Source organism: Momordica charantia (assembly GCF_013281855.1).
Source record: "Momordica charantia cultivar OHB3-1 chromosome 6 unlocalized genomic scaffold, Mcharantia_2.0 BLBB01000006.1, whole genome shotgun sequence".
NCBI classification, from domain to species: Eukaryota; Viridiplantae; Streptophyta; class Magnoliopsida; order Cucurbitales; family Cucurbitaceae; genus Momordica; species Momordica charantia.
This window is the reverse complement of record NW_028275164.1, coordinates 16280810-16305463: the sequence shown is the minus strand read 5'-3', so window position 1 is coordinate 16305463 and position 24654 is coordinate 16280810. Positions and strand designations below refer to the sequence as shown.

The 24654-nt window shown below is 40.1% G+C and overlaps 2 non-coding genes across 2 annotated transcripts; both read left to right on the top strand.

Annotated features, from left to right (window-relative positions):
* Positions 1 to 10394: 10394 nt before the first annotated feature.
* LOC148210785 (small nucleolar RNA R71) lies at positions 10395 to 10501 on the top strand. The gene has a single exon (XR_015792022.1). It is a non-coding gene; the product is annotated as a small nucleolar RNA R71 (small nucleolar RNA).
* Positions 10502 to 21763: 11262 nt separating this feature from the next.
* LOC148210784 (small nucleolar RNA R71) lies at positions 21764 to 21870 on the top strand. Its single transcript, XR_015792004.1, has one exon. It is a non-coding gene; the product is annotated as a small nucleolar RNA R71 (small nucleolar RNA).
* Positions 21871 to 24654: the final 2784 nt, after the last annotated feature.

The following is a 24654-nucleotide window of genomic DNA, read 5'->3' as shown; positions in this document are numbered from 1 at the left end:
GTCAGAGTAATATAAAATGGATGGAGTATCCAAGTATCGATCCTCAAGGACTTCTAAATAATTTCCAAACTCTGAAGTTTTAAAGAATAGTGAATGTTGAAATGAGTGATTCTTGTAAAATGGGAAGTGGTCACAAATAATGGTTTTGGATTTGGGATTTGGACTTATAATGATAAAACCTAGCCCGAATTACTTCAAGTTAGCCAACAAATAATCAAGGACATGCTAAGGATAATATGCATTTTACTTTAGAAACTAACGACTACGCTTCTCACTTTACTTATGTCTAAGGAAGTTCAAAGTCCTAAGACATTCCCTAATATGTCTATTACGAGAGATATCTTAGTTTTAGGATGGAAATAGTCGCAACCTCGGGTTAAGGTCCTATGTCTAGGCTACTTAAGCGGAACCCTTATGTCTAAGGCGCTCTCTCCTCGGTTTAACCACTCAACAATGCAAATAAGCAACTTCTCAGTATTGACTTGTTAAGACTTACAGTGGCCTTCTCTAAATCCTAACTTTTGGGAAAACATGTTGAGCAATGAATGGAAAGTAAAAACACTACTTCTTAGCAACCCTTATTAGAAATAAAAGGCTAACTATCCATAACCGGGCTAGAGACGGGAATTTAGAAAGACATATTGAAGAAAATACAGCAAGTAAAACGGTTGAATGTGGAATGCATGTGTGAAAAACAAAAGTTAACTAACGGAGAGTTTTTATCGGGATTGAGAGCTTCGCCCTTCTCTTTCAAGCAAGGGGGAGTGTCACGTGCTCTTTCCTCCAAAAAACACAACTCTCTTAACTAAAAATAAAGTAAAGGCAAAGAGAAGATAAGCAAAGTGCTAGATTTTTATATATTTGAATAAGTAGAAAATAACTAAGTACAAATGGAAACAAACAACAAAGCTCAATAAAAGAATGTAAAGTACTCGGGATTTAAAAACCAAAAGCAACTAATGAAGCAACTCAAAAGTACTTAGAAAGCAACAAAGAAACACTAAAAATGATCAAGAGAAGGAAGCAAGGCTTGATGATTTTGGTGGAGAAGTTGCTGGAATTTATAGCTGTGCAGAATTGGTTAGGTAGGTCCTAAAACGATGGTGAATCACCCATTTCCAACTCTTTTGACTGACCAAATCGTGCTCAAACTGATAGTGGAACACTTCTTCTACACGTATGCATCGGTTGGAACCACCAAAACGCATTGGAAGACGCGTTTCATTAAGGGCAAAGTTGGAAGAAACCAGTTTTTTGCAGGCTTCCCAGGCGCCTGGCGCCTCCTGAGGTGTTTTTTCGTCTTTTCGCTTCTTTGATTAATTTGCACTCCCAAATGGTCCTAAAATGTCATAAATACAATATAAGCCATCCACAAACCATAGTATATGAATTTTGCATGAATTCGAACTCAAACGATCGAGAAAAGTCCGAAACAAAGCTGAAACATAGTAAAAACAGCATCTAAAACCTTCTTTTTACGCATGTAAACAAGCGTAATCACACCCCCAAACTTAACTTTTGCTTGTCCTCAAGCAAAACTTAGCAACTTTAATCAGCTTTCTAACACATGGACAAGGAAAAGCAAAAGCAACCGAGATGTTCAATCATAAATTGTCTCAAGGAAAAGATGTCAAAGCCTACCATTCTATTGCCTTTGTAAACTTAGTCACTATAAACCAAGTTTGAAATGATAAAAACTTTTTCTTTCAAAATCTTTTTCTCTTTCAAAAACAGAAAACGTTTTCAAATACCCCTAAGGAATCTGCACACTCCCTTCTTACACTAAGACTTTTACATCTGAAAGACCGGCTACTAGCCCCTGAGGTTTTCACACACTAACATCGGTTCCAACCACAGCTACTCGTAGAAAGACTCTGAACTAACAGCTAGGTCATAAAACGACGACAATGAGAAACACGAAGTCACTTATCACCATCCTTACTGCTATTTCAAAGTCAACACCCAACCTAAAACTAAATGGGTGTCTACAGTAGGACTCGGAAATCATAAATACATTTTCTTTAACTCTCATTGTTTTTACCACTCTTTTCTTTCTAACACAAGTCTTTTCCCCACTCTTATTTTCTCTCAACAAGACTCTTTTTACTCTTTTGCAGCTTTTTCTTTCTTTCTTTCTTTTTTTTTTTTTTTTTTTTTAGCTAAGTGCTTTTTTTCAACATTTTCTTTCTTTCCAACTGACTCTTTTTCAAAAGAAAAATAGCATGATTTTTTAAATATAAGTAACACCTTATCTTTCTGAAACAACGACTGACACAACGACTGTCCCCCCCAAACTTAAAAGGACAGTGTCCTCACTGGGAAAAGACTTTTGCATCGGATGAAAAAGGCTTAACAGTAAAAAGGACAAGGACTTCCTATATAGGGGCAAAGAAAAAGCTTAAAGTCTGTAAAGATCAAAAAGACATAAAAGAAAATGAGTTTATCACATAAACACAGGAAATAGCTCAAAGCTTAGTCAGGCATAGAACAGAAAACTCAACAATCTCTTATAATCATCATCGACATGAAATCACATGCACAGCACAGATGCTTCAAAATAGGCATGTGAAAAGCTAAACTAAGGTTAAGTGAAGGCATACTTTAAGTGATCAGAAGATAAACGATACTAATTTATTCATGCTTCAACTGAGCTCGAAACATAATCTATACAAAAAAAAACATGCGTAGTAATGCTAGAAAAGTACGTCATTAACCAAAAGAAGAATAAAACACAAAAAATAGCAAAGAAGGAACCTCCCTTCATGAAGTCGGAGGTTGTGGACTAGGATCAGTGTCAGTACTGGGAGATGGATGACAAGGATAGCAGCTAGCGCTGGAGGCCATGAAGGTAAAACCGCAAAATCCAATGAAGCCCTTAAGTTGTAGATATGTTGCACGACTTCTCGAACCTGATCTCGCAGCTGGTGGTTCTCCTCTCGAAGACGACGGATCTCCGATGTAGGAGACATCCCAGTACCTTCCCTTCTTTGTAACGCATGGGCGATAATACGCCGAATATTCTTCTCTTCCACAATTGGGGCATCTCTCTTAATTGATCCTCAGGGAGCTGTACACCTTGTCGCAAGCATAAAGAAGTGACCAAACGTGGGTGATAAAGCTTACCACGTGTCCGGTGGGCACACTCATGGATACTGGTATTGATCAATTCTCCATAATTCACATCTATGCCCTTTAGCATGGCATAAACCAGCAATGCCCTATCCTGAGTGACATGCTCATCATGCTCCGTTGGCAGAATTCTGTTTTTGACTATGTATAACCATCCTGCAGCAGCTAGGGAAACATCCTCGGGTTTTAGTCGTACCTTGCCATGAGTAGTCAAAGCCCAAGTGGCAGAGGGCTTCCCAACACATTCTAGAGCCTCATCAAGCTGTTCCAGAGTCGGAGTCACTAACATCTTATTGCCCACAGCATCTCTGGTATTCTCAATGTTGAAGGTGTAGTTGATCTGAGTGGCATCAAACCGTATTTCCTTCCGCGCACTATGGCTATATGTGACTGGGGATGGACTGCAGCATAGAATTCTCTGACTAACTCCAAAGCCTCACATTGTATGGGCTGAATGAGTGGTCTCCATTCTTTGTCTCTGGCGGTCTCCCTCCAATCATCAGGCACATCTCCTAGGGTGAGATCAAATCCCAATTCTGTCATAATCTTACGGGATTTCATTAATGAAGTTCGAGTGGCTAAATTTTCCGCGTTCCATTTCGTCTCGACCTCCTCTCCCTCAGACAAGTCCAGTTCAATTGTATCAACTGGCCCAGGTGCCACTACCTTCTTCTTAGCTTCAGCTGCTTTAGCTTTCGCAGCTCTCGTTTTAGGTTCATTCATGGGCACTGTTGGCTTCTTAGCCTGAACTGCACGTCGTTTTGAACTCTTTTTCTCCCGCCTCTTGTATTGAAACATTTCCCTTATCGTCTCCTCAGGATCTTCTTCGCTGGTAGGTTCTTGAGTACTATTCTCCCCAACCTTGGATCTACCTGTATCACACCCAAGCGGGTTAACTGTATGAGAAGGAATAGTGTGAGCATCCCTTACCCCTGGTAGAGTGGCCATCGGTGTGACATACTCATCCGTTGCCAATGGAGTAGATCCAGTTGCCCCAGTAGGCAACTCTTGGTGACTACAAAACGCTCCTTCTGTAGGTGTATCCAATGGGGAAGGTTCCTGAGTATCTGTTCTCACCACTTCGTTCTCGGTATCCTCTGTTTCTGGCATATTTGAACAATGTCCTCGTGAAACCAGTAGAAAATCATCATTACCATCTTCCGATGTAATAATCAATGGAGATGAATAAAACTGCTCCTCGTCCCTATTCTCCATAGATGAATCCTTAGGCGTCAGACGCCTACTACTCCCATCTTCCTCAATTTCTGGGTCTATCATCACCTCCTTGCCCTTCCTCTTTTGCCCTATCGAAAACCCAGGCTCTAGCCTATGGCTATGGCTCTTCTCTTGCTCTCCTCCATGCTCATCTCCTGCATCCATGGCATATTGGTTGGGGTTGGCATCCTAGGAGGCTCTAAGGGTTTTAGTTGTCCCATGTTGAAGGTACTCGATATGTTAGGGTGCAATTGGGGTGCTTGAGGTCCTCTTTCTAGGAATGGAAGTTGAGGTGGTGGGGAAACTCTAGGTGAAAGCATCCCATAATTATGTGGAGGTACCCAATGACCCATTCCATAATAAGGTGGAAGGCTAGGAAATATAGTAGATGGATTTGGCATTCCATAAGGATGAACACTAGCTGGAATTTGCATTTGAGACAAGGGAAAATGATATGAAGGAACCGGGTTAAACATAAACGGTTGGTACATACCCGGTTTGATCATTGGAGGAGAGTTGTTGAGGATTTTCAGCCCTAAACTCACTGTTTTGAGGATATTAAAGGTGGGTAGTTGCTGAAAATTAACATAACCATGTGGGCTCACTATAGGATGTTGTGTAGGAGCTTGGGATGGAGGACATTCAAATGTTTGAAGCGGGTTTCCTCCCCTAACAGCAGCTAGCCTAGAATCTGAACCCATGTGGTGTTGGAAGTTCTCCAATGGTGGAAAGGAATGCTTGTGGCATTTGGAGCTTGAGTGGAAGAGGTAGGAAGTGAAGTATGTTGAGAAGAAGAAGCCATAGATGTAAGCAATGCTGGAAATTTCTTCTTCTCTTTGGTGGTGGCTGAAAATCGAAAACAAGGGTGATGAAGGGAGTGGGTTTTTTTTTTTCGAAAAAAACAAGGGGAAGAAGAGAGTTGTGTGGGTTTTGGTGGAGTTGTAAAGCTTAGGCAATGGGTCTATTTAAAGCTTTCCCCAAACTAAATCCTAAATGGAAAGGGATTGACATTTAAGTTCACCAAGTTTCCTAAACCTAAAAGGAAAAGAAAAACAAATTTGAATACAAAATAGGATTAGGGAAACAAAATTGAGTTTGAAAAGAAGTTCTTAAAGCTAAATCATAGAGGATTAATGTTTGACCCAAAGTAAAGCCCATGCTATCGAAAATTAAAACCCAAACCGTGAAGGAAAACGAAACTCGAACTGCTGGAAAACAGGGCAGGCGCCAGGCGCCTGCGTGATTTATTTTCGCAAAGAGCAGGCGCCAGGCGCCTGCGTAATTCTTTTTTTTTTTTTCAACGTTTTTTTTTTCTTTTTTTTTTTTCTTTTTTTTTCAACGTTTTCAAAACATTCTCTTAATAAGAAAAACTTTATAATGAAACAAAGAGAAAATACAAGATACAAAGACTTCCTTCCTTTACTTTTGTTCTTTCAAAAACGGATAAGAAGGAAAAAAACATTTTTCGTAAAAATTTATTGACCTGAAAGTTGAATAGAGGTTTTCCTCTATCCACTGGTTCTCCAAAATACGGCTTAAGTCTCTGCCCATTTACTTTAAAAACATTTCCCTTAGAGTCAACTAGATCCACTGCCCCATATGGGTAGACTTTAAAAATTTGAAAGGGACCGGACCATCTAGACTTAAGTTTTCCAGGGAAAAGTTTCAACCTAGAGTTGAATAACAGAACCAGATCACCTTCTTGAAGATTGTTCGGCCGAAGACGCCTATCATGCCACTGTTTAGTTTTTTCCTTAAACAACTTAGCATTCTCATAAGAAAAGTGCCTGTGTTCTTCTAATTCCAACAATTGTAACTTCCTCGCTTCACCTGCAGCCAACAAATCAAAATTTAATTTCTTAGTAGCCCAAAATGCTTTATATTCTAGCTCAAGAGGCAAATGACATGCTTTTCCAAAAACTAGCCTATAGGGGGACATGCCGAGGGGAGTCTTAAATGTTGTCCTATATGCCCAAAGTGAATCATCAAGCTTAAAAGACCAATCCCTACGGTTAAGATTTACAGTTTTTTCTAAAATGTTTTTTATCTCCCTATTAGATATTTCGGCTAACCCATTCGACTGAGGATGATATGCTGTTGCAACCCTATGACGCACATTGTATTTAGTCAGCAACTTTTGCATAGACCTATTCACAAAATGAGCCCCCCCATCGCTTATCAGACAACGCGGGTTCCATAACGCGTAAAAATGTGCTTTTGCAGAAAACGAATGACAACTTTGGAATCATTGGTAGCAGTTGCAATGGCTTCTATCCATTCGAAATAATCTATTGCTAACAATATATTAAAGCTTACCATTAGAAGATGGAAATGGACCCATAAAATCTATACCCCACACATCAAATATTTCAATCTCCAGGATCGGGGTTTGAGACATTTCGTGGCGTTTAGATATATTGTCAGGTCCTAGCTTATATAAAAAAGGCTCATTCCAACGATAACATCGAACTTCATTTAGAAATTTCTTTACCTGTTGCTTGTTGAACTCATAAGGAACTATTCGACTTACCAAATAATTTGCTATATCGGCATACCACGGAACTGAATCAACTCGCAAGAGTTGCTCGTCAATAAACTGTTCACGAATAACAGTTCCATCATCACAGAGCGGGGATTCCAATCTAGACAGGTGATCAGCAACTTGGTTTCAGTACCCTTCCTGTCCCTCACTTCAATATCAAACTCTTGAAGTAACAAAATCCACCGTATCAAACGTGGTTTAGCATCTTTTTTAGCAAATAAATATTTTAAAGCAGAATGGTCAGTAAAAACAATGACTTTTGTGCCTATCAAGTAAGACCTAAACTTATCAAAGGCGAACACAACTGCTAACAGTTCCTTTTCAGTAGTAGTGTAATTGAGTTGTGCACCGGTCAGAGTCTTACTAGCATAATACACAGGATGCAAGATCTTGTTTTTACGTTGTCCTAACATAGCTCCTATTGCATAATCACTGGCATCACACATGAGCTCAAAAGGTAAATCCCAATTAGGTTCGATAATTATAGGGGCTGAACTTAGAGCAACTTTCAACATTTCAAATGATTTTAAACAGTCATCATCAAAAACAAATGGTCTATCATGTTCTAACAATTGACACAAGGGTTTAGAAATTTTAGCAAAGTCTTTTATAAAGCGGCGGTAAAATCCCCCATGCCCTAAAAAACTTCTAATCCCTTTGACATTTGTAGGAGGAGGTAGCTTTGAAATGATGTCTATCTTAGCGTGGTCTACCTCTATTCCTTGCTTGGAAATTTTGTGACCCAAAACAATACCCTCTTGTACCATGAAATGACACTTCTCCCAATTTAGGACTAGGTTTGTTTGTTCACATCTCTCCAATACTCTCTCCAAATTAACTAAACATGCGTCAAAAGAATTTCCAAAAACAGAAAAGTCATCCATAAAAACTTCTAAATATTTTCTACCATGTCAGAGAAGATGGCCATCATACACCTCTGAAAAGTCGCGGGTGCATTGCATAGTCCAAAGGGCATTCGTCTAAAAGCGAACGTACCATACGGACACGTAAATGTTGTCTTCTCTTGGTCTTCTGGAGCAATAGTAATTTGATTATAACCCGAATATCCATCTAAAAAACAATAGAAATCCTTACCTGCCAGACGGTCGAGCATCTGGTCAATAAACGGGAGAGGAAAATGGTCTTTCTTTGTTACCTTGTTGAGTTTGCGATAATCAATGCAAACTCTCCACCCGCTCACAGTTCGGGTTGAGATGAGCTCATTCTCCTCGTTGGCCACCACGGTTATACCCCCTTTCTTTGGTACACACTGTACTGGGCTTACCCAGCTGCTGTCGGATATTGGGTATATAACACCGGCGTCAAGCCATTTGAGAATTTCTTTCCTTACAACCTCTTTCATCTTCGGGTTCAATCGCCTTTGACTCTCAATAGAGTTCTTAGCATCTTCTTCCAATAGAATTTTGTGCATGCAAAAGGCCGGGCTTATCCCTCGGATATCTGCTATCGTCCATCCAATGGCCTTTTTGTGCTTCTCCAAAATCTGCAATAAAGAATATTCATTAGTAGGTGATAAATTGGAAGCTATAATAACTGGTAAAGTGTCGTTATCCCCTAGATACGCATATTTCAAATGCGACGGCAATGGCTTCTGCTCCAACGTGGGTGGTTCCACTATGGACGGAAGTAACGACTTGCATTCTTCTTTTTGTATTTTTTCAATAGGATTAGCCATATCTTCGGTCCTTCTGCTATCTTATCAAGCTCTTCTTCAATCTCTGTAACTAATAAGTCATAAAACTCATCAAACATAACAGGATTCAAGCTATTTATAGCAGAGCACTCTTCAAAGTCTCCTGGTAATTTCATGGCATCTAGAACGTTAAATTTAACTTCTTCATTATTTACTCTCATTGTAATTTCTCCCTTCCTCACATTAAAAACTGTATCCCCAGTGGCTAGAAATGGTCTTCCCAAAATAATGGGAACGTCTAAGTCTGCCTCGCAATCTAGAATGATAAAGTCCGCAGGGAAAATGAATTTGTCCACCTGGACTAAAACATCTTCTATCTTTCCCTCAGGTCTTATGATAGATCTATCTGCTAGTTGGAGGGTAACCGTAGTAGGTCTAGCTTCTCCTATGCCTAAAGATTTGAAAACTGATAATGGCATAAGATTAATGCTAGCGCCTAGATCACATAATGCCCTACCTAAGTTTTTTCCTCCTATGGAACATGGAATGGTAAAACTGCCAGGATCATTACATTTCATGGATAGCGGGCTGCCTACAGCTTCACTACTACATTTTGTCATGGCTACCAGTTCATGCTCTCCTATTTTTTTCTTCCTAGAAACTATATCTTTCAATAACTTAGCATAATTTGGCATCTGTTCTAGAGCATCTACTAATGGTATATTTATGTGCAGTTGTTTTAAAATATCTAAAAATTTTCTAAACTGGGAATCATTATTTTTCTTTACTAATCTTTGTGGAAACGGGGGAGTAGGGGGGGTAAGAGGCTGTACCTGTGGAGGAACACTCGGGGTGTCCTCATTACCTTTTCTAATATTTCTTTTTCTGGTGTTGTTGGATTTTCTGGTATCTTTACAATTGGTTCAGTGGACGGAATCTGTACATCTGTTGTTGGCATTGTTGGTCCATCATATGCCAGTCCACTCCTGAGGGTGACAGCTTTGCACTGTTCTTTCCCTTCTCGTTTTGGTAATTCAGTATGGCCTGGAAAAGAACCTTGTGTTCTATTCTTCAATTCATTGGCGAGCTGTCCCAATTGGGTCTCGAAATTCCTCATTGATGCCGCTTGGGATTGTATCACTGCGTCGGTTCGGGCCATGTACTCCTTCATCATATTCTCAAGATTTGAGTTGTTATTTTGAACTGGTGGAGTCTGTGTCCTCTGATTGTACTGCTGTTGCGGTGGTGGGATGTATTGCTGTGCAGGTGGAACATAGGGCTGCTTGTTCTGTTGGCTCTGCCCTTGATTAAAACCGCTCGAACCTCCTTGTCCTCCCCATGAGAAATTAGGGTGGTGCCTCCAACCTGGGTTGTAGGTGTTCGAATATGGGTTAAAGTTCCTATTGTTCCCATGTCCTACATAAAAAAAGAAGCAGGGTTATGTGGACAATTATCATAAATATGGTTTTCACTGCAAAATGAACAAATGAGATCGTTGACTTGGCAACAGGGGCAGGAGTGCAATAATCCGACTGCACAGGTTGTATCGGCGTGGCTAATGGTTTTTTTATTCCCAATGCCATCTCTTTCAGCCTCTGGTTCATTGTAACCATCTCTTTTTGCATCGAGGTCGCAATGTCCAGTGCCAAAACTCCAGCTGGATCTTGCTTCTTTGGTGCTGCCCTAGATCTTTGCGAACACCATAGTTCGTTATGTGAAGCTAAGTCATTTAGGATGTCAACTATCTCGTTGAATGTCTTCTTTGTAAAGGCTCCGTTGGCAGCATTGTTTAGCATCATCTTAGTAGGATGATCTAAGCCTCTAAAGAAATGTTCTATCTGGATGCATGCCGGTAAGCCATGGTTCGGACATTTCCTGATTAGTTCTTTAAATCTCTCCCACGCCTCGTGAACAGGTTCACGATCATATTGTCTAAAGGAGATGATCTCCTCTCTGATATCAGCGTGGCGAGTAGGTGGGAAGAATTTTGTTAAGAACTTCTCCACTAACGACCCCATGTGGTGATGGATCCCGGGGGAAATGCATTGAGCCATGCTCTAGCTTGGTCCTTCAAAGAAAATGGAAAAAGTGTTAGTCTCAGAGCATCGTCTGTTATACCAGGTAATCGAAATGCATTTGCAATTTGAATGAATGATTTCAGATGATCATGTGGATCCTCATGTTCCTGCCCTCCAAAATGTCCAATTGTCTGCAACATTTGGAACATCATTGGTTTAAGCTCAAAGTTTGCGTGGGCTGGAATAGGGTTGACTATCCCTGAATCAAAGTTCTGAAAAGCCGTGGCGGCATATTCTCGCATTGCCACGTCTCTGTTGTCCGCCATCTGGATATGGTTGAATTCATCATTTCTTGCATGATCCCTCATATTACCGTTAACAGCAGGTGGATCAACCGGATCACGAGGTGGAATATCTGCCATTGATGTGCTCGTACTCTCTACCTCACTTTCAGGACTGATTTCACCTTCTCTCTCTTTGCTTTTCTAGTTGTTTCGAAGTCTTCGCTCCTTTCGAGTTTTTCGAAGGGTCCGCTCAATCTCAGGGTCAAGGGGTAGAAGAAAAGATCTTGTGCTCATGCACTTTAACTTACCCTTGTGAGATAAACGACCAAAAATATAGAACAAAAACGGTGGATGGAAATTACACCCAACAACAATTCACAAAAATAAAAACTAAAAGAATTTGAAAATAAATTTTGAAACTAAAGTCCCCGGCAACGGCGCCAAAAACTTGACTGGGCGTTTATGCTGAACGCACGCACTAAGCGTGGTAACAATTATATAGATGCAAGCGCACACCTGTCAGAGTAATATAAAATGGATGGAGTATCCAAGTATCGATCCTCAAGGACTTCTAAATAATTTCCAAACTCTGAAGTTTTAAAGAATAGTGAATGTTGAAATGAGTGATTCTTGTAAAATGGGAAGTGGTCACAAATAATGGTTTTGGATTTGGGATTTGGACTTATAATGATAAAACCTAGCCCGAATTACTTCAAGTTAGCCAACAAATAATCAAGGACATGCTAAGGATAATATGCATTTTACTTTAGAAACTAACGACTACGCTTCTCACTTTACTTATGTCTAAGGAAGTTCAAAGTCCTAAGACATTCCCTAATATGTCTATTACGAGAGATATCTTAGTTTTAGGATGGAAATAGTCGCAACCTCGGGTTAAGGTCCTATGTCTAGGCTACTTAAGCGGAACCCTTATGTCTAAGGCGCTCCTCTCCTCGGTTTAACCACTCAACAATGCAAATAAGCAACCTTCTCAGTATTGACTTGTTAAGACTTACAGTGGCCTTCTCTAAATCCTAACTTTTTGGGAAAACATGTTGAGCAATGAATGGAAAGTAAAAACACTACTTCTTAGCAACCCTTATTAGAAATAAAAGGCTAACTATCCATAACCGGGCTAGAGACGGGAATTTAGAAAGACATATTGAAGAAAATACAGCAAGTAAAACGGTTGAATGTGGAATGCATGTGTGAAAAACAAAAGTTAACTAACGGAGAGTTTTTATCGGGATTGAGAGCTTCGCCCTTCTCTTTCAAGCAAGGGGGAGTGTCACGTGCTCTTTCCTCCAAAAACACAACTCTCTTAACTAAAAATAAAGTAAAGGCAAAGAGAAGATAAGCAAAGTGCTAGATTTTTATATATTTGAATAAGTAGAAAATAACTAAGTACAAATGGAAACAAAACAAAGCTCAATAAAAGAATGTAAAGTACTCGGGATTTAAAAACCAAAAGCAACTAATGAAGCAACTCAAAAGTACTTAGAAAGCAACAAAGAAACACTAAAAATGATCAAGAGAAGGAAGCAAGGCTTGATGATTTTGGTGGAGAAGTTGCTGGAATTTATAGCTGTGCAGAATTGGTTAGGTAGGTCCTAAAACGATGGTGAATCACCCATTTCCAACTCTTTTGACTGACCAAATCGTGCTCAAACTGATAGTGGAACACTTCTTCTACACGTATGCATCGGTTGGAACCACCAAAACGCATTGGAAGACGCGTTTCATTAAGGGCAAAGTTGGAAGAAAACCAGTTTTTTGCAGGCTTCCCAAGCGCCTGGCGCCTCCTGAGGTGTTTTTTCGTCTTTTCGCTTCTTTTGATTAATTTGCACTCCCAAATGGTCCTAAAATGTCATAAATACAATATAAGCCATCCACAAACCATAGTATATGAATTTTGCATGAATTCGAACTCAAACGATCGAGAAAAAGTCCGAAACAAAGCTGAAACATAGTAAAAACAGCATCTAAAACCTTCTTTTTACGCATGTAAACAAGCGTAATCACACCCCCAAACTTAACTTTTTGCTTGTCCTCAAGCAAAACTTAGCAACTTTAATCAGCTTTCTAACACATGGACAAGGAAAAGCAAAAGCAACCGAGATGTTCAATCATAAATTGTCTCAAGGAAAAGATGTCAAAGCCTACCATTCTATTGCCTTTGTAAACTTAGTCACTATAAACCAAGTTTGAAATGATAAAAACTTTTTCTTTCAAAATCTTTTTTCTCTTTCAAAAACAGAAAACGTTTTCAAATACCCCTAAGGAATCTGCACACTCCCTTCTTACACTAAGACTTTTACATCTGAAAGACCGGCTACTAGCCCCTGAGGTTTTCACACACTAACATCGGTTCCAACCACAGCTACTCGTAGAAAGACTCTGAACTAACAGCTAGGTCATAAAACGACGACAATGAGAAACACGAAGTCACTTATCACCATCCTTACTGCTATTTTCAAAGTCAACACCCAACCTAAAACTAAATGGGTGTCTACAGTAGGACTCGGAAATCATAAATACATTTTCTTTAACTCTCATTGTTTTTACCACTCTTTTCTTTCTAACACAAGTCTTTTCCCCACTCTTATTTTCTCTCAACAAGACTCTTTTTACTCTTTTGCAGCTTTTTTCTTTCTTTCTTTCGTTTTTTTTTTTTTTTAGCTAAGTGCTTTTTTCAACATTTTCTTTCTTTCCAACTGACTCTTTTTCAAAAGAAAATAGCATGATTTTTTAAATATAAGTAACACCTTATCTTTCTGAAACAACGACTGACACAACGACTGTCCCCCCCAAACTTAAAAGAGACAGTGTCCTCACTGGGAAAAGACTTTTGCATCGGATGAAAAAGGCTTAACAGTAAAAAGGACAAGGACTTCCTATATAGGGGCAAAGAAAAAGCTTAAAGTCTGTAAAGATCAAAAAGACATAAAAGAAAATGAGTTTATCACATAAACACAGGAAATAGCTCAAAGCTTAGTCAGGCATAGAACAGAAAACTCAACAATCTCTTATAATCATCATCGACATGAAATCACATGCACAGCACAGATGCTTCAAAATAGGCATGTGAAAAGCTAAACTAAGGTTAAGTGAAGGCATACTTTAAGTGATCAGAAGATAAACGATACTAATTTATTCATGCTTCAACTGAGCTCGAAACATAATCTATACAAAAAAAAACATGCGTAGTAATGCTAGAAAAGTACGTCATTAACCAAAAAGAATAAAACACAAAAAATAGCAAAGAAGGAACCTCCCCTTCATGAAGTCGGAGGTTGTGGACTAGGATCAGTGTCAGTACTGGGAGATGGATGACCAAGGATAGCAGCTAGCGCTGGAGGCCATGAAGGTAAAACCGCAAAATCCAATGAAGCCCTTAAGTTGTAGATATGTTGCACGACTTCTCGAACCTGATCTCGCAGCTGGTGGTTCTCCTCTCGAAGACGACGGATCTCCGATGTAGGAGACATCCCAGTACCTTCCCTTCTTTGTAACGCATGGGCGATAATACGCCGAATATTCTTCTCTTCCACAATTGGGGCATCTCTCTTAATTTGATCCTCAGGGAGCTGTACACCTTGTCGCAAGCATAAAGAAGTGACCAAACGTGGGTGATAAAGCTTACCACGTGTCCGGTGGGCACACTCATGGATACTGGTATTGATCAATTCTCCATAATTCACATCTATGCCCTTTAGCATGGCATAAACCAGCAATGCCCTATCCTGAGTGACATGCTCATCATGCTCCGTTGGCAGAATTCTGTTTTTGACTATGTATAACCATCCTGCAGCAGCTAGGGAAACATCCTCGGGTTTTAGTCGTACCTTGCCATGAGTAGTCAAAGCCCAAGTGGCAGAGGGCTTCCCAACACATTCTAGAGCCTCATCAAGCTGTTCCAGAGTCGGAGTCACTAACATCTTATTGCCCACAGCATCTCTGGTATTCTCAATGTTGAAGGTGTAGTTGATCTGAGTGGCATCAAACCGTATTTCCTTCCCGCGCACTATGGCTATATGTGACTGGGGATGGACTGCAGCATAGAATTCTCTGACTAACTCCAAAGCCTCACATTGTATGGGCTGAATGAGTGGTCTCCATTCTTTGTCTCTGGCGGTCTCCCTCCAATCATCAGGCACATCTCCTAGGGTGAGATCAAATCCCAATTCTGTCATAATCTTACGGGATTTCATTAATGAAGTTCGAGTGGCTAAATTTCCGCGTTCCATTTCGTCTCGACCTCCTCTCCCTCAGACAAGTCCAGTTCAATTGTATCAACTGGCCCAGGTGCCACTACCTTCTTCTTAGCTTCAGCTGCTTTAGCTTTCGCAGCTCTCGTTTTAGGTTCATTCATGGGCACTGTTGGCTTCTTAGCCTGAACTGCACGTCGTTTTGAACTCTTTTTCTCCCGCCTCTTGTATTGAAACATTTCCCTTATCGTCTCCTCAGGATCTTCTTCGCTGGTAGGTTCTTGAGTACTATTCTCCCCAACCTTGGATCTACCTGTATCACACCCAAGCGGGTTAACTGTATGAGAAGGAATAGTGTGAGCATCCCTTACCCCTGGTAGAGTGGCCATCGGTGTGACATACTCATCCGTTGCCAATGGAGTAGATCCAGTTGCCCCAGTAGGCAACTCTTGGTGACTACAAAACGCTCCTTCTGTAGGTGTATCCAATAGGGAAGGTTCCTGAGTATCTGTTCTCACCACTTCGTTCTCGGTATCCTCTGTTTCTGGCATATTTGAACAATGTCCTCGTGAAACCAGTAGAAAATCATCATTACCATCTTCCGATGTAATAATCAATGGAGATGAATAAAACTGCTCCTCGTCCCAGTTCTCCATAGATGAATCCTTAGGCGTCAGACGCCTACTACTCCCATCTTCCTCAATTTCTGGGTCTATCATCACCTCCTTGCCCTTCCTCTTTTGCCCTATCGAAACCCCGGGCTCTAGCCTATGGCTATGGCTCTTCTCTTGCTCTCCTCCATGCTCATCTCCTGCATCCATTGGCATATTGGTTGGGGTTGGCATCCTAGGAGGCTCTAAGGGTTTTAGTTGTCCCATGTTGAAGGTACTCGATATGTTAGGGTGCAATTGGGGTGCTTGAGGTCCTCTTTCTAGGAATGGAAGTTGAGGTGGTGGGGAAACTCTAGGTGAAAGCATCCCATAATTATGTGGAGGTACCCAATGACCCATTCCATAATAAGGTGGAAGGCTAGGAAATATAGTAGATGGATTTGGCATTCCATAAGGATGAACACTAGCTGGAATTTGCATTTGAGACAAGGGAAAATGATATGAAGGAACCGGGTTAAACATAAACGGTTGGTACATACCCGGATTGATCATTGGAGGAAGTTGTTGAGGATTTTCAGCCCTAAACTCACTGTTTTGAGGTATATTAAAGGTGGGTAGTTGCTGAAAATTAACATAACCATGTGGGCTCACTATAGGATGTTGTGTAGGAGCTTGGGATGGAGGACATTCAAATGTTTGAAGCGGGTTTCCTCCCCTAACAGCAGCTAGCCTAGAATCTGAACCCATGTGGTGTTGGAAGTTCTCCAATGGTAGAAAAGGAATGCTTGTGGCATTTGGAGCTTGAGTGGAAGAGGTAGGAAGTGAAGTATGTTGAGAAGAAGAAGCCATAGATGTAAGCAAATGCTGGAAATTTCTTCTTCTCTTTGGTGGCTGAAAATCGAAAACAAGGGTGATGAAGGGAGTGGGTTTTTTTTTTCGAAAAAAACAAGGGGAAGAAGAGAGTTGTGTGGGTTTTGGTGGAGTTGTAAAGCTTAGGCAATGGGTCTATTTAAAGCTTTCCCCAAACTAAATCCTAAATGGAAAGGGATTGACATTTAAGTTCAACCAAGTTTCCTAAACCTAAAAGGAAAAGAAAACAAATTTGAATACAAAATAGGATTAGGGAAACAAAATTTGAGTTTGAAAAGAAGTTCTTAAAGCTAAATCATAGAGGATTAATGTTTGACCCAAAGTAAAGCCCATGCTATCGAAAATTAAAACCCAAACCTTGAAGGAAAACGAAACTCGAACTGCTGGAAAACAGGGCAGGCGCCAGGCGCCTGCGTGATTTATTTTCGCAAAGAGCAGGCGCCAGGCGCCTGCGTAATTCTTTTTTTTTTTTTCAACGTTTTTTTTTCTTTTTTTTTTTTTTTCTTTTTTTTTCAACGTTTTCAAAAACATTCTCTTAATAAGAAAAACTTTATAATGAAACAAAGAGAAAATACAAGATACAAAGACTTCCTTCCTTTACTTTTGTTCTTTCAAAAACGGATAAGAAGGAAAAAAACATTTTTCGTAAAATTTATTGACCTGAAAGTTGAATAGAGGTTTTTCCTCTATCCACTGGTTCTCCAAAATACGGCTTAAGTCTCTGCCCATTTACTTTAAAAACATTTCCCTTAGAGTCAACTAGATCCACTGCCCCATATGGGTAGACTTTAAAAATTTGAAAGGGACCGGACCATCTAGACTTAAGTTTTCCAGGGAAAAGTTTCAACCTAGAGTTGAATAACAGAACCAGATCACCTTCTTGAAGATTGTTCGGCCGAAGACGCCTATCATGCCACTGTTTAGTTTTTTCCTTAAACAACTTAGCATTCTCATAAGAAAAGTGCCTGTGTTCTTCTAATTCCAACAATTGTAACTTCCTCGCTTCACCTGCAGCCAACAAATCAAAATTTAATTTCTTAGTAGCCCAAAATGCTTTATATTCTAGCTCAAGAGGCAAATGACATGCTTTTCCAAAAACTAGCCTATAGGGGGACATGCCGAGGGGAGTCTTAAATGTTGTCCTATATGCCCAAAGTGAATCATCAAGCTTAAAAGACCAATCCCTACGGTTAAGATTTACAGTTTTTTCTAAAATGTTTTTTATCTCCCTATTAGATATTTCGGCTAACCCATTCGACTGAGGATGATATGCTGTTGCAACCCTATGACGCACATTGTATTTAGTCAGCAACTTTTGCATAGACCTATTCACAAAATGAGCCCCCCCATCGCTTATCAGACAACGCGGGGTTCCATAACGCGTAAAAATGTGCTTTTGCAGAAAACGAATGACAACTTTGGAATCATTGGTAGCAGTTGCAATGGCTTCTATCCATTTCGAAACATAATCTATTGCTAACAATATATAAAGCTTACCATTAGAAGATGGAAATGGACCCATAAAATCTATACCCCACACATCAAATATTTCAATCTCCAGGATCGGGGTTTGAGGCATTTCGTGGCGTTTAGATATATTGTCAGGTCCTAGCTTATATAAAAAAGGCTCATTCCAACGATAACATCGAACTTCATTTAGAAATTTCTTTACCTGTTGCTTGTTGAACTCATAAGGAACTATTCGACTTACCAAATAATTTGCTATATCGGCATACCACGGAACTGAATCAACTCGCAAGAGTTGCTCGTCAATAAACTGTTCACGAATAACAGTTCCATCATCACAGAGCGGGGATTCCAATCTAGACAGGTGATCAGCAACTTGGTTTTCAGTACCCTTCCTGTCCCTCACTTCAATATCAAACTCTTGAAGTAACAAAATCCACCGTATCAAACGTGGTTTAGCATCTTTTTTAGCAAATAAATATTTTAAAGCAGAATGGTCAGTAAAAACAATGACTTTTGTGCCTATCAAGTAAGACCTAAACTTATCAAAGGCGAACACAACTGCTAACAGTTCCTTTTCAGTAGTAGTGTAATTGAGTTGTGCACCGGTCAGAGTCTTACTAGCATAATACACAGGATGCAAGATCTTGTTTTTACGTTGTCCTAACATAGCTCCTATTGCATAATCACTGGCATCACACATGAGCTCAAAAGGTAAATCCCAATTAGGTTCGATAATTATAGGGCTGAACTTAGAGCAACTTTCAACATTTCAAATGATTTTAAACAGTCATCATCAAAAACAAATGGTCTATCATGTTCTAACAATTGACACAAGGGTTTAGAAATTTTAGCAAAGTCTTTTATAAAGCGGCGGTAAAATCCCCCATGCCCTAAAAAACTTCTAATCCCTTTGACATTTGTAGGAGGAGGTAGCTTTGAAATGATGTCTATCTTAGCGTGGTCTACCTCTATTCCTTGCTTGGAAATTTTGTGACCCAAAACAATACCCTCTTGTACCATGAAATGACACTTCTCCCAATTTAGGACTAGGTTGTTTGTTCACATCTCTCCAATACTCTCTCCAAATTAACTAAACATGCGTCAAAAGAATTTCCAAAAACAGAAAAGTCATCCATAAAAACTTCTAAAATATTTTCTACCATGTCAGAGAAGATGGCCATCATACACCTCTGAAAAGTCGCGGGTGCATTGCATAGTCCAAAGGGCATTCGTCTAAAAGCGAACGTACCATACGGACACGTAAATGTTGTCTTCTCTTGGTCTTCTGGAGCAATAGTAATTTGATTATAACCCGAATATCCATCTAAAAAACAATAGAAATCCTTACCTGCCAGACGGTCGAGCATCTGGTCAATAAACGGGAGAGGAAAATGGTCTTTCTTTGTTACCTTGTTGAGTTTGCGATAATCAATGCAAACTCTCCACCCGCTCACAGTTCGGGTTGAGATGAGCTCATTCTCCTCGTTGGCCACCACGGTTATACCCCCTTTCTTTGGTACACACTGTACTGGGCTTACCCAGCTGCTGTCGGATATTGGGTATATAACACCGGCGTCAAGCCATTTGAGAATTTCTTTCCTTACAACCTCTTTCATCTTCGGGTTCAATCGCCTTTCACTCTCAATAGAGTTCTTAGCATCTTCTTCCAATAGAATTTTGTGCATGCAAAAGGCCGGGCTTATCCCTCGGATATCTGCTATCGTCCATCCAATGGCCTTTTTGTGCTTCTCCAAAATCTGCAATAAAGAATATTCATTAGTAGGTGATAAATTGGAAGCTATAATAACTGGTAAAGTGTCGTTATCCCCTAGATACGCATATTTCAAATGCGACGGCAATGGCTTCTGCTCCAACGTGGGTGGTTCCACTATGGACGGAAGTAACGACTTGCATTCTTCTTTTTGTATTTTTTCAATAGGATTAGCCATATCTTCCGGTCCTTCTGCTATCTTATCAAGCTCTTCTTCAATCTCTGTAACTAATAAGTCATAAAACTCATCAAACATAACAGGATTCAAGCTATTTATAGCAGAGCACTCTTCAAAGTCTCCTGGTAATTTCATGGCATCTAGAACGTTAAATTTAACTTCTTCATTATTTACTCTCATTGTAATTTCTCCCTTCCTCACATTAAAAACTGTATCCCCAGTGGCTAGAAATGGTCTTCCCAAAATAATGGGAACGTCTAAGTCTGCCTCGCAATCTAGAATGATAAAGTCCGCAGGGAAATGAATTTGTCCACCTGGACTAAAACATCTTCTATCTTTCCCTCAGGTCTTATGATAGATCTATCTGCTAGTTGGAGGGTAACCGTAGTAGGTCTAGCTTCTCCTATGCCTAAAGATTTGAAAACTGATAATGGCATAAGATTAATGCTAGCGCCTAGATCACATAATGCCCTACCTAAGTTTTTTCCTCCTATGGAACATGGAATGGTAAAACTGCCAGATCATTACATTTCATGGATAGCGGGCTGCCTACAGCTTCACTACTACATTTTGTCATGGCTACCAGTTCATGCTCTCTATTTTTTTCTTCCTAGAAACTATATCTTTCAATAACTTAGCATAATTTGGCATCTGTTCTAGAGCATCTACTAATGGTATATTTATGTGCAGTTGTTTTAAAATATCTAAAAATTTTCTAAACTGGGAATCATTATTTTTCTTTACTAATCTTTGTGGAAACGGGGGAGTAGGGGTAAAAGAAGGCTGTACCTGTGGAGGAACACTCGGGGTGTCCTCATTACCTTTTCTAATATTTTCTTTTTCTGGTGTTGTTGGATTTTCTGGTATCTTTACAATTGGTTCAGTGGACGGAATCTGTACATCTGTTGTTGGCATTGTTGGTCCATCATATGCCAGTCCACTCCTGAGGGTGACAGCTTTGCACTGTTCTTTCCCTTCTCGTTTTGGTAATTCAGTATGGCCTGGAAAAGAACCTTGTGGTCTATTCTTCAATTCATTGGCGAGCTGTCCCAATTGGGTCTCGAAATTCCTCATTGATGCCGCTTGGGATTGTATCACTGCGTCGGTTCGGGCCATGTACTCCTTCATCATATTCTCAAGATTTGAGTTGTTATTTTGAACTGGTGGAGTCTGTGTCCTCTGATTGTACTGCTGTTGCGGTGGTGGGATGTATTGCTGTGCAGGTGGAACATAGGGCTGCTTGTTCTGTTGGCTCTGCCCTTGATTAAAACCGCTCGAACCTCCTTGTCCTCCCCATGAGAAATTAGGGTGGTGCCTCCAACCTGGGTTGTAGGTGTTCGAATATGGGTTAAAGTTCCTATTGTTCCCATGTCCTACATAAAAAACAGAAGCAGGGTTATGTGGACAATTATCATAAATATGGTTTTCACTGCAAAATGAACAAATGAGATCGTTGACTTGGCAAACAGGGGCAGGAGTGCAATAATCCGACTGCACAGGTTGTATCGGCGTGGCTAATGGATTTTTTATTCCCAATGCCATCTCTTTCAGCCTCTGGTTCATTGTAACCATCTCTTTTTGCATCGAGGTCGCAATGTCCAGAGCCAAAACTCCAGCTGGATCTTGCTTCTTTGGTGCTGCACTAGATCTTTGCGAACACCATAGTTCGTTATGTGAAGCTAAGTCATTTAGGATGTCAACTATCTCGTTGAATGTCTTCTTTGTAAAGGCTCCGTTGGCAGCATTGTTTAGCATCATCTTGGTAGGATGATCTAAACCTCTAAAGAAATGTTCTATCTGGATGCATGCCGGTAAGCCATGGTTCGGACATTTCCTGATTAGTTCTTTAAATCTCTCCCACGCCTCGTGAACAGGTTCACGATCATACTGTCTAAAGGAGATGATCTCCTCTCTGATATCAGCGTGGCGAGTAGGTGGGAAGAATTTTGTTAAGAACTTCTCCACTAACGACCCCCATGTGGTGATGGATCCCGGTGGAAATGCATTGAGCCATGCTCTAGCTTGGTCCTTCAAAGAAAATGGAAAAAGTGTTAGTCTCAGAGCATCGTCTGTTATACCAGGTAATCGAAATGCATTTGCAATTTGAATGAATGATTTCAGATGATCATGTGGATCCTCATGTTCCTGCCCTCCAAAATGTCCAATTGTCTGCAACATTTGGAACATCATTGGTTTAAGCTCAAAGTTTGCGTGGGCTGGAATAGGGTTGACTATCCCTGAATCAAAGTTCTGAAAAGCCGTGGCGGCATATTCTCGCATTGCCACGTCTCTGTTGTCCGCCATCTGGATATGGTTGAATTCATCATTTCTCGCATGATCCCTCATATTACCGTTAACAGCAGGTGGATCAACCGGATCACGAGGTGGAATATCTGCCATTGATGTGCTCGTACTCTCTACCTCACTTTCAGGACTGATTTCACCTTCTCTCTCTTTTTGCTTTTCTAGTTGTTTTCGAAGTCTTTGCTCCTTTCGAGTTTTTCGAAGGGTCCGCTCAATCTCAGGGTCAAGGGGTAGAAGAAAAGATTTTGTGCTCATGCACTTTAACTTACCCTTGTGAGATAAACGACCAAAAATATAGAACAAAAACGGTGGATGGAAATTACACCCAACAACAATTCACAAAAATAAAAACTAAAAGAATTTGAAAAAATTTTAAAACTAAAGTCCCCGGCAACGGCGCCAAAAACTTGACTGGGATGTTTATGCTGAACGCACGCGCTAAGCGTGGTAACAATTATATAGATGCAAGCGCACACCTGTCAGAGTAATATAAAATGGATGGAGTATCCAAGTATCGATCCTCAAGGACTTCTAAACAATTTCCAAACTCTAAAGTTTTAAAGAATAGTGAATGTTGGAATGAGTGATTCTTGTAAAATGGGAAGCGGTCACAAATAATGGTTTGGATTTGGGATTTGGACTTATAATAATAAAACCTAGCCCGATTTACTTCAAGTTAGCCAACAAAGAATCAAGGACATGCTAAGGACAATATGCATTTTACTTTAGAAACTAACGACTACGCTTCTCACTTTACTTATGTCTAAGCAAGTTCAAAGTCCTAAGACATTCCCTAATATGTCTATTATGAGATATATCTTAGTTTTAGGATGGAAATAGTCGCAACCTCGGGTTAAGGTCCTATGTCTAGGCTACTTAAGCGGAACCCTTATGTCTAAGGCGCTCCTCTCCTCGGTTTAATCACTCAACAATGCAAATAAGCAACCTTTTCAGTATTGACTTGTTAAGACTTACAGTGGCCTTCTCTAAATCCTAACTTTTTGGGAAAACATGTTGAGCAATGAATGGAAAGTAAAAACACTACTTCTTAGCAACCCTTTTTAGACATAAAAGACTAACTATCCATAACCGGGCTAGAGACGGGAATTTAGAAAGACATATTGAAGAAAATACAGCAAGTAAAATGGTTGAATGTGGAATGCATGTGTGAAAAACAAAAGTTAACTAATGGAGAGTTTTTATCGGGATTGAGAGCTTCGCCCTTCTCTTTCAAGCAAGGGAGAGTGTCACGTGCTCTTTCCTCCAAAAACACAACTCTCTTAACTAAAATAAATAAAGGCAAAGAGAGAATAAGCAAAGTGCTAGATTTTATATATTTGAATAAGTAGAAAATAACTAAGTACAAATGGAAACAAAACAAAGCTCAATAAAATGTAAAGTACTCGGGATTTAAAAACCAAAAGCAACTAATGAAAGCAACTCAAAAGTACTTAGAAAGCAACAAAGAAACACTAAAAATGATCAAGAGAAGGAAGCAAGGCTTGATGATTTTGGTGGAGAAGTTGCTGGAATTTATAGCTGTGCAGAATTGGTTAGGTAGGTCCTAAAACGATGGTGAATCACCCATTTCCAACTCTTTTGACTGACCAAATCGTGCTCAATTTGATAGTGGAACACTTCTTCTACACGTATGCATCGGTTGGAACCACCAAAACGCATTGGAAGACGCGTTTCATTAAGGGCAAAGTTGGAAGAAAAACTGTTTTCTGCAGGCTTCCCAGGCGCCTGGCGCCTCCTGAGGTGTTTTTCGTCTTTTCGCTTCTTTTGATTAATTTGCACTCCCAAATGGTCCTAAAATGTCATAAATACAACATAAGCCATCCACAAACCATAGTATATGAATTTTGCATGAATTGAAACTCAAACGATCGAGAAAAATCCGAAACAAAGCTGAAACATAGTAAAAACAGCATCTAAAACCTTCTTTTTACGCATGTAAACAAGCGTAATCAGGTCACAGGTACCTTCTCTTTGCGAGTCTTGAGCTGTGTGTATATGCTTGTGTTTTATTGCATGCGTGGTACTTTTGCAGGGACCGTTTTAGTACTCAGTATGCCTGCTTACGCTTTATTTGACTCGGGGTCTAGTCATTCTTTCATTGCTTCTACTTTTGTTCGGCATGCGGACCTAGAGCTAGAATCGTTAGGCTGTTTGCTGTCGGTATCCACTCTGTCAGGATCTGTGTTGGTCACTAGTCAAGTGGTGAAAGGAGGCCAGCTCTCTTTCGATGGTCAGACCATGGAGGTGAAGTTAATCCAACTGGATATGCAGGATTTCGATGTGATACTAGGCATGGATTGGTTAGCTGCCAACCGGGCTAACATTGATTGCTCGAAGAAGGAAGTTAGCTTTCGCTTGCCCTCCAGACAAAACTTTACC